Genomic DNA, 15,055 nt, shown 5'->3' on the forward strand with positions numbered 1-15,055 from the left:
ATGATGCAATTTAGTGAGCATTTCTAGCTGGTTTTCAGATTGTTTCTTTTTTTTTCAGAGTATCTTTGTAATATATTGGGAAAAGAGGAATTCCTTCTCTCTCAACTGTTAATACATGTTGAAAGGAATTTTATGAGTAATAGTAATTGCTTTGTAATAGTGATTGTTACTCAAATTTAGCAGATGACTTACTGAAGTAATTCAACCTTCCTTCTACCCTTTCTGTAGGTGACATGCCACGAAAACTCAACCTGTATACATGGGTTAGGTAGAACCCACTGAGCTTTCCATAGTGGATAAAACTGTCTGTAGATTTGTTGTCTGTGTATAAATACCATTTTATTAGGAAAATGTTTTGGTTTAGGTCTCAGAAGGCCCCATGAAAAACAGGAACTGCTGCAGAGACTAAGGGGAAGAGTTAAAAAATAGTAATAATTTAAAAATCCATTTCAGCATGTGATTAATTCAGTTGTCTAAAGCAAGGAGCACTAGATGGCAGCATATCAATGTGTATCGTTACCTGTGCCTGAAAGACACATTTTAAGGGTGTGTAAAGCCTCATTGCTGTTTTACCATGCACCGGTTTGCTATCCTGAACTATTTAATTTACTGTTTAATCTGTCGGTTTAAATGTATAATAGTTGATGAGATGCATTTGACACCAGGTTTCAAAATAGAGTCTCTAGATTAATAAATATACTACAGGATGGTGCCGGTACCACCAGTCTGTCTAGCAAAATATACAAGAATTCAGAGCCCTTTCCTGTCATTAAAGGCCATCCTCCAGATAGCTTACCTTTCATCTATGATAAGAGGTCTTCTGGTTGGACAAAAAGCACATTTTGGACACTCATTACTGTCTTAAGTTTCAAACCTTTTGTGGCTGCTAATATTTAACTTTTCATCTTACTATTCAAATGGCATCTCTTTACTAGATCAGAAACCAGTTTCATATCTCTTACTAAGTGTGAAAATAGGGGCCTCCCAAACCCTGTTGTAGGCCTTCTTCTCTAAAGGACTGACGTCAGATATCTCTGTCACAGATGAGAAGGGAATTTCCTTCTTATCACATTTGATTGTATAATTAGTATTTAAAATGTAAAAAAGAAAAACTGAGATCATTTATAATTTTTTTCTTTTAAAATGTTTAGAATAAATTATTAAAGTGCATGTTAATAATACAGGAGGGGGCTGGGCACAGTGGCTCATGCCTGTAATCCCAGCACTTTGGGAGGCTGAGGTGGGCAGATCACTTGAGGCCAGGAGTTCAAGACCAGCCTGGCCAACATGGTGAAACCTCGTTTCTACAAAAATGCAGAAAGTTAGCTGGGTGTGGTGGTGTGCGTCTGTAATCCCAGCTACTCAGGAGGCTGAAGTGGGAGGATCGCTTGAACCCAGGAGGCAGAGGTTGCAGTGAGCCGAGATTGTGCCACTATGGTCTAGCCTGGGTGACGGAACAAGACCCTGTCTCAAAATAATAATAATAATGATAATAATAATAAATAGATAAATAAAAGGCTTACAAGGGAAAATGCCAAATTCCTGCTTCACCCATTCCTTGCCACAGTCTTATTCCTGAGACCAAATTGTCTTAAATAGCTTCTGTTTTTGTTTCTTCTGGTGATTACCCATCCCTTATCACTATTTCTTGATTCATCAGTTTTAAATATTGTCTTAATCTATTGTGGAGAGAGAGGGACAATGATTTAACTCATTAGCATTGCGTTCCACCATCCCTATCCACTTCTTCCCAATAAAGTCATAGAAAGAGACAGAGCAGTATAATAGATAAGAGCACAGACTCCAGAGTCCTACTTGCACCATTTGCCAGCTGTATGATCTTAGGCAAGTTACTTAAGCTCTCTGAGCCTCTTTTTTTCTCATGTGTAAAATGGGGATAATAATAGTCAATTCCTCGGAGGATTATTGTGAGGATAAATGTGTCATAAATTTAAAGCACTAAACAAGTGTTACTATTACTACATTTAATTTCTCTTTGCATGTTTAAATAACATACTTGCCCCTTTGTTTTTGAGCCACTGTATATATTATCTCTTGATACCTCCCATTATAAGAAGATACTGGCAACTTTATTCTTCCCTTCGCTCCCCCACTCTTCTGCATCTTAATCTCACTTTCTTATTTTCCATCTCTAACTGCTTTTCTATTCTCTGGGAGATTTTTTAAAACTTAATCTTCTAACCATATATTGAAAATTTTACTTTAGCAATAATGTAATTTCTGACAGTTTTATTTTATTTCTAATGTTTAATTTTATAGAATTTTTAAAATTCAGCATTTTATTGACTATTGTGTTAGAGTTCAAAGGACGAAAATGACCACACCCATAATTTGGATAGGGAAGATAACTGTGAACTGAGTGAAAAATGTATTAACTACTGAAAGAGGACTCTAAAATATACTGAGGTAGTAACTGCAAAAAGTACCTGCTACTCCTAGGACTGAGGAAAAATTGAATAAGGAAAGAACCTGGAATCTCCAGAGGCTGAGATTCAGGCCTAAGTGGGCATGGTTGCCACAGGAATGCCCCTCTGCTGCTGTGGGAAACACCGGAGGGACCCGTGCATGCCTGACAAGAGGAAAAACACCAGAACAAAAATGGGCTCTTGATCATGGCGTGTGATCCTTTGGATGTGCTGTTGAATTTGGTTTGCTCGTCTTTTGTTGAGGATTTTTGCATCTATGTTCAACAGGGATATGGGCCTTGTCATTTCTTTTCTTGTAATGTCCTTGTTTGGCTTTGATATCATGCTAATGCCAGCCTTGTAAATGAGTTTGCAAGTGTTCCCTCAGCTTCAATTTTTTGGAAGAGTGTGACAAGTGTTGCTGTTACAGTAATACCAGTGAAGTGAAAGAGCTTTGTGCTTTTTGTTGTTGTTGTTAGGAAGCTCTTGATTACCGATTCAATTTCCATACTCGTTATTGGTCTTTCAGACTTTCCATTTCTTCATAATTCAGTCTAGGTAGGTTGTATGTTTCTAGGAATTTATCTCTGTCTTCCAGTTGATCCAATTGTTGGCATCTAATTGTTCATAGTAGTCTCTTAGAATCCTTTGTATTTCTGTGGTATTAGTTTTAATGTCTCTTCTTTCATTTACAATTTTATGTATCTGAGTCTTCTCACTTTTTTCCTTGGTTAGTCTAAAGTCTTGTCAATTTTGTTTATCTTTTTAAAAGATAAGCAATTCTGAGTTTTGTTAATCACTTCTATTTCTTTTCTAGTATCTTATTTATTTCTGCTCGAATCTTTATTGTTTCCTAAATTCTAGTAATTTTGGCTTAGTTTGTTCTTTTTCTAGTTTCTTGAGATGTAAAGTTAGATTGCTTATTTGAGATCTTTCTTTCTTCTAAATTCTTTTTAAAGCAGGCATTTATCTCTATAAACTTCTCTCCTGAAACTGATTTTGCAGCATCTCATAACTTTTGGTATGTTGTGTTTTCATTTTCATTTGCCTCAATATTTTTTACATTTCCTTTTTGATGTCTTCTTTGACCTATTGGTTGTTCAAGGGTTTGTGGTTAACCTAAATGTCTACTGACAGATGAGTGGATAAAGAAAATTTAGTATGTACATGTGATGGAATATTACTCAGCCTTAAAAAAGAAGGAAATTCTGTCGTTTGTGACAACATGGATAGACCCAGAGGGCATTATCTGTGAAATAAGCTAGACACAGAAAGACAAATATATATGATCTCATTTATGTATGGAATCTAAAATAATCAAACTTATAGAAGCAAAGGATTAGAACAGTGGTTTCCAGGGATTGAGGGAAGGGGGAAGTGGGGAGGTGATGATTAAAGAATATAAAGTTTCAGTTATGCAAAATAAATAAGTTCTGAAGATCTGCTGTGCAGCGTAGTGCCTATAGCTAAAAACACTGTATTATATACTACAAATTTGCTAAGGGGGTAGATCTTATGTTAAGTGTCCTTATAACAAAAAAAAAAAAAAAGGAGTGGAGGGCAGAAGAAATTTTCCAAGGTGATGAATATATTTATGGACTTGACGGTGGTGATGGTTTCACAAGTACATATTTATTCTCAGACTCACTGAGTTTTATACATTATGTATGTATAGCTATTTGTATATCAATCGTACCTTAATAAAGGAGTTTGAAATAAAATAAAATTAAAAACACCTCCTCCACTTCTGACCTCACAGTGTTCAACCTTGCAGTTTCTTCTCCCAGTGCCCTCTATTAACGGAGCCTACATGGAACCAGCCAGCAAAGACTGGTTCCACTGTCACAACCAGAGAACAGAGGATGGGTTTGGAATTGAAAGGTAATAGATTATTAACTGGCATAACTATCTGTGAAAATATTCAATAAATACACTGCCTTCCTTTTTCGTTTCCTTCGAATCCTTGAATTATTTCAACTTTCTCTGTGGACTTTTTAATCTTGGTTTATCTTTACTGGCCTCTCTTTAATTCTGGAGACTTTAAAAAATGTCCAGGGTTCCTTAGTTACTTTGTTAAAAATAAGGGAATGAAAAGTTGATTGTTGTGGGCTGGGCTTGTCAATTGATTAACTTTGCTTTAGGGTGTTTGGATGGGAAACAAACGAACTGACTGACCGGCTTTTCTCCGTAACATGCAGTTTCTGTAGAGAAGAATCTTCCCCTGTTTTGCTAGAGTGGTGAATCCCTGGGTACCCATTTCTTGGGGTAAGGGAGTTGGGGGCAATTATAGTGAACACTAATTTTCAATTAATACCTTCATTTTCTGCTATATGCTTCCACTTGGTGTTTTCTGAGCTTCTCTGTATTTCTGTAAGGCCAATTTACTCAGCTTCCATAGAAACCATGCACATTAATTTCTTGTGGCTACCTGTAACACATTGCCACAAACTTAGCAGGCTTTGGAACAATAGAAATGTATTCTTTCACAGGTCTGGAGGCCAGAAGTAAAAAAATCAAAACTCTGTCAGCAGCCTAGAGTTTTGACTTCTAGCCTCCAGACCTGTGTGGCCCTCCCTTCAGAGGCTCTGTGGGGAATATGTTCCTTGCCTTGACCCGCTTTTGGTAGCCATCGACATTCCTTGGCTTGCAGTTGCACTCCAAATCTCCACCTTTGTCTTCACAGGCCCTTCTCCTTGTCGATGTAATCTGCTCCCTGCCTCACTGTTATAAGGACAGTTATTGTTGAATTTAGGGCCACCCAGGAAATCCAGAGTGATCTCACCTCAAGACCCTTAACTTAATGATGTCTGTGAGACAATTTCCAAACAAGGTAACATTCACAGGCTGGGGAATGAAGACATGGACATGTCTCTTTGATTACCACTATTCAACTCACTACACCGCTCCTCTAACTACTTCATCTCTTTAGGAAATTTGATGACATTTCTTGTTTGCTAATGGCCTGCTTTCTGTCCTTTTTATTCTTTATTGATTTTGTGTATTTCTCTCTCTTGCTCTCTCTCTCTTTCTCTCTATATATGGAGAAACACACACACAGATACACACACATACAAAGTATGTATAACAACAAATATTTATACACGCACATATATATAAACAAATATAAAATATATGTGTATGTATATAAATATATATAAGCGTGTATGTGAACGTGTGTGTGTATCCTTTATAACCTTTTACTGGGTTACTAGGAATAAAATAATATAAATGTGTGTGGTTTGTCCACAATCTTGACTTTCACATGTACAGTTTATTTCAAAAGAATTTTTACTAGGTAGTCTCTGAATAAAATCAAATTAAGCTAAAGCCTGGGAAAGTACAGAACAAATAAGCTAGGTTGTGTAAAAGAGCTTAGTTTAATTAGTAGCTTATATCTCTCTCTCCTCTCTCTCTCTCTCTCTCTAGCTCTGGCCTCTTAATATTTTCAACCTGTTCTGTCATGATGCCATAAATATTCAAATCCTTCATGTTTCCAGGGTAACAATAAGCATTCGGCAGTTTATCTGACACCTTCCATTTAAGATAGGAAAAAAAAAATAGAAAGAAAATATCATTAATGTATGCAAGGCTGACCATTATGACATTTGGCTGACTGTTATCTTTACAAACACTTTATCTTCTTTCCCATGGTTCTGGCTGCAATTTTCTGACCAGTGATAGTGATAGGTGGCATATATGCTGCCCGCTTCTCCAACTTGCTCTTGTCCATTATTACTAATTGGTTATATAATTCATTTTCAGTAAGCCTGGATATAGGTTCAGAATTATTTTCTATACTATATTAAGCAGGCATAACATTTTACTGGAGCTGGCATATAAACTGAAAATTGCTTGCTGTATATGCTCCAAACTTTCTACCTCATAGATCTCATGACTCGAATATATTTCACCACTATAGTTTTCTCTAATTGTTATTGTTTTGTCATTGCTTCTGCTCTAACCAAGCAGTTAGAGAAGGCAGTACAATATAGTCCAAAGAGCACTAGATTGGGTGCAAAGAAAGCTTGAGTTTTAGTTCTATATTAATTACTTGTGTTATAGTGGATAAATTATTTATCCTTCTAGATCTCAGTTTTCTTGCTAAGGCAATAAGGCAATTGGACTATGGTAATTCCTAAGATACTTTCCAGCTCTAAAAGCTTTTAATATCCAGCAGCCAACTGGATATTTCCACTTAAATGTTACATCATTACCCAAAATTCGACCTATCAAAAAATCTTAATTCAATGATCTAAAAACATCTTTGCCCCTTAGGTTCTGTGTTTCTCGTACTTTGCACTCTAAATTCAAAATCTTTTAGTCACATTTGCTTCTTGTCTTTTATTTACCTTTGATAGTTTATCTATTACCAAGTACTATAAATTCTTCCTTAAGAAAGGCCTTTGGCTCTATCCATTACTTTGTATATCAGCTGTCACTACTCTGACTCAAGAACTTATGTTCCTGATGAACTTGACCTTTCACCTCCCTTGTTAGCCTTATTTCTAGATATTTTATCCTTTTTGTGGCAACTGTGAATGGGAATGCCTTTCTGATTTGTCTTTAGGCTTAGCAGTTGTTGGTGTAAAGGAATGCAGCTAACTAGGGAGGTGGAAAATCTCTACAATGAGAGCCACAAAACACTTCTCAAAGAAATCAGAGATGACACCGACAATGGGAAAAACATTACATGCTTATGGATAGAAAGAATCAATATCATTAAAATGGCCATAGTGCCCAAAGCAATTTACAGAATCGATGCTATTTCTATCAAACTACCAATGACATTTTTTCACAGAACTATAAAAAACTATTTTAAAATTCATATAGAACCAAAAAAGAGCTCGAATAGCCAAGGTAACCCTAAGCAAAAAGAACAAAGCTGGAGACATCACAGTACTTGACTTCAAACTATACTACAGGGCTACAGCAACCAAAACAGCATGGTACTTTTTATAAAAAGAGACACATAGACCAATGGAACAGAATAGAGAGCCCAGAAGTAATGCCAGACACCTACAACCACGTGATCTTTGACAAAGCTGACAACAACTAGCAATGGGGAAAAAGCTCCCTATTCAACAAATGGTGCTGTGATAACTGGCTAGCCATATGCAGAAGATTAAAACTGGACCCCTTCTTTACACCACATAAAAAACTCAGCCCATGATGAATCAAATACTTAAATGTAAAACCCAAAACTACAAAACCCCTAGAAGATATCCTAAGCAATACCACTCTGGTAAGAGCAACAAGCAAAAATTTCATGATGAAGACACCAAAAGCAATTGCAACACAAGCAAAAATTGACAAATGGGATCTAGTTAAGCTTAAGAGATTCTGCACAGCAAAAACAAAAAAAAAACAAAAACAAAACAAAACAAAAAAAAAAACAACTATCAGCAGAGTGAACAGACAACCTACAGAATGGGAGAAAGTATTTGCAAACTATGCGTATTACAAAGGTCTAATATCCAGCATCTATAAGGAACTTAAACAAAATTACAAGAGAAAAACAAACAACCCCATTAAAAAGTGAGCAAAGGATATGACCAGACACTTTTAAAAAGAAGACATACATGCAGCCAATAAGCATATGAAAAAAGCTTGATATCACCGATCATTAGAGAAATGCAGAATGAAAACTGCAATATCATCTCACACCAGACAGAATGGCTATTATTAAAAAATCAAAAAATAACAGATGCTGGCAAGGTTGTGGAGGAAAGGGAACACTTATACACTGTTGGTGAGAGTGTAAATTAGTTCAATGACTGTGGAAACTAGTATGGAGATTCCTCAAAATCCTAAAAGCAGAACTACCATTCTGTGCAGCAATCCTATTATTGAATATCTACCCAGAGGAATATAAATTATTCTGCCATAAAGGCACATGCATGTGAATGTTTATTGCAGCACTATTCACAATAGCAAATACATGGAATCAACCTAAATGCCCATCAGTGGTAGACTGAATAAAGAAAATATGGTGCCTACATATAAAGGAATATTATGCAATCACAAAAAAGAACAAGATCACGTATTCGGTGGGAACCTGGATGGAGCTGCAGGCTATTATCCTTAGCAAACTAACACAGGAACAGAAAACCACGTACTACCTGTTCTCGCTTATAAATGGGAGCTAAATGATGAAAACTCATGAGCACAAAGAAAGAAATAATAGACACTGGGTGGAGGGTGGGAGGAGGAAGAGGGGCATAAAAGATAACTATTGGGTACTGAACTTAATACCTGGATGATGAAATAATCTGTACAACAAACCCCCATGACGTGAGTTTGCATATGTAACAAACCGCTCCACATATCCGAACCTAAAATAAAAGTTTTAAAAAAACCATCATATACAGATCATTTGATCATCTGAAATCTTTTCTTAAGCTTCTATTAGTGAGTACCAGTCTGTTGCTTAGAGGACTTAGAGTCGTGCTAGAAGTTATATATCATATACATATCATGAATCAACTATCTATCCTTGGAAAATACTCAAATAAGTATATTATAGTGTATGCATATGTAAAATGAGATAATAATAATTGTAACATTTTTTGAGTACTTATTATATTCCAGGCACTGTTCTAAATGCTTTTCATATATTAACTGAATAATCCTCACTGTCCCATGAAGTAGGTCCTAATTACAGATAAGAAAACTGAGATACAGGGAAACTGAGCAAGTTGCCCATGATGGCTCATAATGAATGGAGACAAAATGTTTGAACTCAGGCAGTTGGATTCAGAGCCTGGATTCCTAGTCACTGCACAGTGTCAATGCCTGACACATAGATCTTTATGAACGTTAACTGTTATATTAATTGCTGTCCATTTTATCAACTAGATATCCATTCCATTCTCTCCACAGTCACTCATCATGTCTTACCTGGATGATGCAGAAGTCCCTGGAAACAGAAGGTCTTACCCTTCTTTATTTTTCTCATGGCTTTCCAAGGCTCTTTATCATGTTACTCTCCTGCTCAGAATTCTTTAATGACTTGCCTCAATGACCAGATATATGTGATCTACAATGAGACTCCCAGCCTCATCATTCCTTTTCCGTTTCCTCCCCAGAAGCACTATACTTTACGAAACTCCTCCAAGATGTCAGTTCCTCTCATGTTTAAAGGAGAGTTATGCCATATGCTCTCATAATCATGCATATTTCCTTGTCCACTTGCCCAAATCCCATTTCTCTTTCAAGTCTCCTTGTAAATATCACTTCTCCTTTGAAGGAGATTCAATTCTTGATTCCCCAGGGTAGACTAGGTATTAATACTTATGCTATGCCCTAATAGCCTTTGAACACACATGCCACATACATTTATATATATGACAAATGCTGGTATTTTATATCTAGTATTTTATAAGCACCTTAAGGATACTGCTGATGGATATCTGTCTCAGTTGTTTTGTGCTGTTATAACAGAATATCTGAGACTGGATAATTTATAACAAAACAAATTTATTTCTCACGGTTCTGGAGGCTGCAAAGTCCAAGGTCAAGGTGCCAGCAGGTTCGGTGTCTGGTAAGGACCTGGTCTTCATTTCCAAGATGGCACCTTAAACTCCATATCCTTGCCAGAAGAGCAGAAGAGAGTGAACCCATTCCCCAGTCTTTTTATAGTGGCATTAATTCATTCATGAAGGCGGAATCCTCATGACCCAAACACCTTCCTTTAGGCCCCACCTCCCAACACTGTTGCATTAGGGATTAAGTTTTAACGTGAGTTTTGGAGGGAACAAAAACATTCAAAGCATAGCACCGTCCATCTTTGTATTTTCAGTATTTTTCATAGCACTCTGCACAGAGCAGGCACTAATTACTGTATACCTTAACTGACTTTCATTCTTTCCATACCACTCAGAAAACATCAAAGCCATAGAAACTCAAAGTCTCCCTCCCACTAGGTTTTTATTTTAATCAGTAGTTCTCAAAATTTTAAGAAATGGGATTTCTTGGAAAAATTCAAAATATTTTGTGGAGAAACCACAACTGGGTCTACTAATAAATGCTGATATCTAAGTACTGAGCTAATTCTAACAAAATAAAGATGTGATTAAACTGACCTAGACCAACTGTGATACTTGGCTGGGATGGCAGAGAATAACAAGAGAGAACAGAAGAAGGTGCTCTTGGGCTGACCACTGGTTCAATATTCCTAGGGTGCCCTTGCTGCCCAAAAATAATTACCATGTTCTGGGCTTTGTTCTATGAGTTATAGCTACTCCTTTTTTCCCACTGGAATTTCTCGCATCTGAATCTCCCTCCTTTAAGCCTTCTTCACCCTGTTTATAAAACTAAACTTCTGTTTTATCTCCAATCTCTTGTTATTTATTTATTTATTTATTTATTTATTTATTTATTTATTTAATCTCAGACCTCTTACAGAATTGAGCCCCTGTTGTGTTCTTTCTAGCCTCTTTTCTGTAAAGCTACAGAAATTCTTCTAATCTTAGCCTAGTTGCCAAGTTCCTGCCTTTAATGGACACACTATCTAGAAAAAGAACTTCAGATTGCATGCATTGATAACAGCATAGTGGACGTGTGTGTGTGTGTGTGTGTGTGTGTGTGTGTTTTCTGCCCAGCATCCCTTTCTTGTAGTTTTGGTAAAAATACATTCATTTTAATATGAAAAATAATCCCCTCACCCTCTTCCATTGCGTGTGGTCTTAGAGGGGATGTCGGTGAAAGAGCCCTACCCACGGCATGGATGGACACTTGGCCTAAGCAAGAACAATCCATTACTTCTCTGGAAACCAAATCTGGAATGGTCTCAAACAGTTAAGATGTTAGTGATGGTTAACCATCTTTAGAGAGCTGCCATCACAATAACCATCACTAACCATCTTAACTGTTTGAGAATTGCAACACCTAAATTTCTTAAATATAGAAGTTAGCCCAGAACATGGTAATTAACTGTTTAAGATGGTTAGTGATGGTTAGTGTGTGCTGGCAGCTCTCTAAAGAGACTATTCATTAATCCTGAATACCAGATTATCGTGGTCGTCCTGTTTCCTGTAGTATTCTACTTAATGCTTGATTGTTTAGCTTTTTATTTAGTTCTGTGAAAGACCCCATACTTTTCCAATAAATTATTTTTTGTGCCCTTAAATTAGACAGGGTTGGTTTACATTTTAAAACCCCAGTTGACAATTGTAAATTCCTTGTTGCAGTGCTCTCAGCAGTTGGGACCTGGTCTTGGAATCTCAGTGTCAACTATGATGAATCACCACCACTAACAAAAACATTATCTTTTATTGGGTTGTTAAATTGTTTCTACTCTTCCCAAGACTGGGAACTGATGTAGCAGGCTTTGTGCTTTCTTCCAACAAATTGAATTTCTGTGTGGTCAGCTCCTGTCATGATGATAGAACCCCCTGTATTGATTTATACTTAGGATGGGTTCAATGGAAGTCTAAACTTGTCCTACCTACTTCTACTGCCTGATGAATCTTTTTATTTTAATCTTTACTAAGGTAAAATTTACATATTACAAGATTCACCAATTCTAAGTGTATAGTTCAGTGATTTTTAGTACGTTTATACATTATATAACCGTCACCACAATCCAGTCTTAGAATGCATGCCCAATCTTGGTGTGTATATTTTCCCACATCCACTGATGGATCTTAGTATCATGTACTGCATGGGCTATACCAATGTCAGGCCCGAGATGTGTAGCAGTCAATCCTGGAGGTCTCGTGGTGTCCTTAAATGTAATGTAATGGGAGAGTGGCAGTGTGGTAGATTCACAGGCAATTACTATGCTATTGAAGAAGCACTGCCAAGATTCAAATAGAAAAGATATTGGGATCAAATAATAGAAATCAGCAAGGCAGACAAGGCCACAGGAGACAGGGCACTTGGAAGAAATGCCATAGAGTCCAGTCAGCTGCTGCTGGTCAGATCTGATCACTTTTCATAGATGTATCACACATTTGCTTGATGACATCACCTGATGCCTTCTATGCCAGATGTTTCAACTTCATTTAATGCAAATTTTTAACAAATTACAATTAACATTTTAAAGAAAAGGGGTTGGAAAATATTAACAGATTTGCCTTGGACTAGGACTGAATTTTTTTCTTCCCCCTTTCACCGTTCATTTTAGTGTGAATCCATCTGTGAGAAAAGTGGATAATTTATGTGAATAATGCAATGATGTTGTATTCTCCTAGATCATATTATATTGTTTTTGAAATTATCTCCTGCCCCCATTCCAAATTTATTGATGAATGGCACTGTATAGGAGTATCAAAAAACCCCCTAAGTTTGCAGATTCCTGAGACTGACTATAGAGGGCTGATGTTAATCGTAAGAAGATCTAATATTGAAACAGAACAACTGCAGTAAACTTGGAAGACAATAAAGCTTTTTTTTTTTTTTTTTTTTTTTTTTTTGAGACAGAGTCCTGCTCTGTCGCCCAGTCTGGAGTGTACTGGCACAATCTCGGCTCACTGCGACCTCTACCTCCTGGGTTCAAGCGATTCTCCTGCCTCAGCCTCCTGACTAGCTGGGATTACAGGTGCACACCACCACGCCTGACTAATGTTTGTATATTTAATAGAGATGAGGTTTGACCATGTTGGTCAGGCTGGTCTCGAACCCCTGACCTTGTGATCCACCCACTTCAGCCTCCCAATTTATCACTTCTTTGGAGGCCAATAAAGTGCTAAGATTACAGGCGTGAGCCACTGTGCTTGGCCGAGAATAAGCTTTTTAATTTTTCCCCTCCCCTGTTCTCTTTGCTTTCTGAAATAATCTCCTCACAAGGAGGTAAAACATTGAGTGGCCAGCCTGGCCTTGCTGTTGCTTCTGTATATCCCAGCCTGTTACTCTTAGGAGCACCATGAAGATCTATAAGTAGCTCTACTTTGGTCCAGCTACACCTTCCCTTGAAGAATATAGATTGGAAAATGTACAGACTATGTTTCCTCATTGGTACTGTTAACTTTTTATTTCTTCTAAATAATTTAAAATTTGATATGAAAGGCTATTTTTTGAAGTATCACATAATGAAACAACAGCCCTGAACAATACAGACATCAGAAACATTTTTTTCTTTTACCTTACTACATGGGTTACCAAGGAAATAGAATAGAAGAAATTGGAAAACTGAAAGAAAACCAAAGGAGATGTAGCAATATTGGGGGTTATAATAACTTTGTGAAAAATTTCCTTGCAGAGATAAGTTCAATTAAAGCAACTAAAAGCATCTTGACAACTGACAACTCACATGGACGGCATGGTGGATGCAAAATGTCCAATGAAATTCCCAAGATTTTTAAAAGCAAATGGTGTCTGTTTCTCACCAAGGATGCAAATCCAAACTGTTATCCAAGTCTTGTTTATAGTTCTTTCTAAATATCTCCAGAATGCATTGATCTTTATTATTTATTGGTCTCTGTTGCTCTTTCTCAAGCCTTCACAACAGTGTATGTCTTCCCTGGATTACTGTGATGATCTCCTACTAGACTCCCTGCCCTCAATCATGCCTCTGTAATCTATAGTGTGCATGGTTGTCAGCAACTCTGATCATGGCCACCATACTTAAATTTTTAAACTTCTCATATATTTCAGAATAAGGAACCCTTTAACTTGACGTATTAGGAAGACGCTTCGTGACCTAATTCCTATGTAATCTTTCCAACATCATCTCTCACAGCTGTCCTGCCTTGTACTAGATGTGTCAAATGACGCAACTACTTCATTTGTTCATTGATCTACTTAGCAAATATTGACTAAGCATTCGGCATTGTCAGGCACTGTTTTAGGTGTTGCAATATAATGGCAATACTTTCAGTTTCTAGAATAAGTCCTGGATCTTATCTTATCTCTTATCTCTGGGCCTATGCATATGTTTTTCTCTCTCCCGGGAACTCTCCTCTTCCTTGAAAGCATACATTCTGCTAAGTGTGTTACTGATTTTCTTCTGGTAAACCTTCTCTATTACCTAGGCTGAGTTAGGTGACATGCTGGGTCCTCTCGTAATACCCTTCTCTCTCATGCATTTATCACACTACACCTTTCACTTCTCTGTCTGCTCCACTAGAGTGTAAACTTCTTAAAGCAATACGCCTTTTTCATTTTGGTATTCCCAAGACTGTGCCTTGCATATTATAGAAGTTATTTATGGGATATCCTCTGAAAAATCTCCAAGTGGGTCCTGAGACCCAAGACATGGCCTAGTAATAATTTTTCCTTCTTGTGGTAGCAGATGGATCTAATCTATTTTTTATTGTTTTTAAAGTGAATTATGCAAAGGTGGCTGTGCCTTTTTATAAAAGATTAGCACAAAGGCAGAATAATAACATTTGCAAATTATTTGCTTTAAGCTTTTATTTAGAAATCTGTTGCATATCCTTTTTTGATATACGTATATATATCTGTAGCTAGATTAGGGAGAAATTTGGGCCTAAATTTGAACTTTTATACACCAATTAAAGCAAGTAGAATTTGTAATATATTTCACCACAGGCCACAATTTCTGCCCTGAAGAAGGGGTCAGATTGTGGTCTCCATCTAGTGGAGCAGTTACCTGATAGTCGAATAAACTGCAGGTCAGTCCCCCTGTGGTCTGCTCCTGTTCAGGTTGGATTTCCAAGAAAACGGAC

General features: G+C 37.0%; 1 long non-coding RNA gene across 1 annotated transcript in view; it reads left to right on the plus strand.

The window, feature by feature from the left end:
* LOC139363311 (uncharacterized) overlaps nucleotides 1-15,055 on the plus strand; it is a 53,428-nt gene that overhangs the window by 7,997 nt on the left and 30,376 nt on the right. The window contains exon 2 of the long non-coding RNA XR_011623400.1: nucleotides 9,306-9,543. This is a non-coding gene — a long non-coding RNA (uncharacterized lncRNA). The remainder of the gene's footprint in view (nucleotides 1-9,305; nucleotides 9,544-15,055) is intronic.

The sequence above is a fragment of the Macaca nemestrina genome, chromosome 5 (assembly GCF_043159975.1).
Source record: "Macaca nemestrina isolate mMacNem1 chromosome 5, mMacNem.hap1, whole genome shotgun sequence".
Classification (NCBI taxonomy): Eukaryota; Metazoa; Chordata; class Mammalia; order Primates; family Cercopithecidae; genus Macaca; species Macaca nemestrina.